Here is a 1977-nt window from a genome sequence, read left to right as displayed (position 1 = left end):
CTCCCTTTTTATGGGCTGTTTTTTCAGTTTCCTGAAGGTCATGGTTCACCTTGTAGCATAGGCAGAGAGCTGTGATTGCATCATGGGCCTGACCTGATAGCCCCTGCCCTGCCCTGCTGAGAACTTGTGCCCAGTGATTGTAGGTTGGGACTGTTGGCACTGAAAGTCTACTTGTCCCTTGGACATCCAGTCCTGTCCCCCTTCTGTGGCTGCCCTGGCATTGTGGAGTAATAATGACTATGGTATTTTTCTAAGCCTGGCCATGGGCTGGGTACCTGGAGACCATTCCTCTGAATTTGCAGCAATCCTGTAGGAGAATTGAGACAGGTGAATTGACATTGTTAAGGCCACATGGCTAATTGGTGGGGGAGCCAGGATTCCCCCCTGCTCCGCTAGACCCTGAGGCCTTGACATTTTATCTTGCTGTTTTGCCCACTACTGGACTTCCCCTGTGACAAAGAGGCTGTTTGATTCTGGAAGGACCCCCTTGTGTCCCCAACGCCACCACATTATGATTACCTGCTTCTCATCCTTCCCCCTCCAGCACCAAGGAGACAACACCAGGAACAAAGAGTTAGATGCAACCCCCAAGCTGTGCCGGTGCCGTTTATGGCTGTGTGACCTTGGTCAAGCTTCTTAACTTCTCTGGGCACCAGGAACTAGTTAGCTTACTAGGAAAACCACATCATATAAGAGCTAAGATCACTCCTGCGGGCTTTCTACTTCCTCTAAATACCACTGTCAGAACACTAGGTCTCTTCCAGGCAGCCTCCCCTGGTGGACTTTGTGTTCCCCTTCCCCTTGAGGTATCTGTTCATTTTCGCAGGATTCCTATACACTTCCCCTTCCTCTAGAGTCATTTGAGAGGGTGTGGGAGAAAGTGAGTCACACTTGGAGTACAAAACCTGGATTCTGGTTCTGATTGAGCCACTCACTATATCGCTGGGGAGACTGATTGATTTCCCTGTGCCTCAAGTTTCCTCGGCCATAGAAATGGGGATAAAAGTTTTCCATTTCTTTTCCAGTTGGCATGCATTGGGTGTTCATTTGAGATGGAGCCTCGCTCTGTCACCCAGGCTGGAGTGCAGTGTCACAATCTCAGCTCACTGCAACCTCCGCCTCACAGGTTCTAGCAATTCTCCCACCTCAGCCTTCCTAGTAGCTGGGATTACAGGCACATACCACCATGCCCGGCTAGTTTTGGTATTTGTAGTAGAGACAGGGTTTCACCATGTTGGCCAAGCTGGTCTGGAACTCCTGAGCTCAAGTGATCCACCTGCCTCAGCCTCCCAAAGTGCTGGGATTGCAGGCATGAGCCACTGCGTCCAGCCTACGTGGCATGCATTGAGTGTGACTGTTGCCAAATGTTTTCAAGTTTAATCTCCCAATCTTCAAAACAACCCTGTGAGGAAAGGGTCTGTTCCCATTCTATAGATGTGGAAATGGAACCTCAAATGAGAATCTGGGAAACACCAATTTAACAGACAGACCCAAATTCAAATTCCAGCTTTGCCATTTAATGTCTATCGGATCATGAGCAAGTTGCTTCAATACTCCCTCGTCGCCGGGCGCGGTGGCTCACGCTTGTAATCCCAGCACTTTGGGAGGCCGAGGCGGGCGGATCACGAGGTCAGGAGATCGAGACCACGGTGAAACCCCGTCTCTACTAAAAAAATACAAAAAATTAGCCAGGCGTGGTGGCGGGCGCCTGTAGTCCCAGCTACTCAGAGAGGCTGAGGCAGGAGAATGGCGTGAACCCGGGAGGCGGAGCTTGCAGTGAGCCGAGATCGCGCCACTGCACTCCAGCCTGGGCGAAAGAGCAAGACTCCGTCTCAAAAAAAAAATACTCCCTCGTCAATTTCCTTTTCTATGGGATGGAATTAATACCTAAGGTTACAGGAGGGTTGTGAAGATTAAATAATGCATAAAAACCACCTGGCACAGTTCAGGTACCTGGCACCTAGCATTCGTGAGCTG

The sequence above is a fragment of the Symphalangus syndactylus genome, chromosome 22, assembly GCF_028878055.3.
Source record: "Symphalangus syndactylus isolate Jambi chromosome 22, NHGRI_mSymSyn1-v2.1_pri, whole genome shotgun sequence".
Taxonomy (NCBI): domain Eukaryota; kingdom Metazoa; phylum Chordata; class Mammalia; order Primates; family Hylobatidae; genus Symphalangus; species Symphalangus syndactylus.
The sequence above is the reverse complement of the archived record's forward strand: the minus strand, read 5'-3'. Positions refer to the sequence as shown.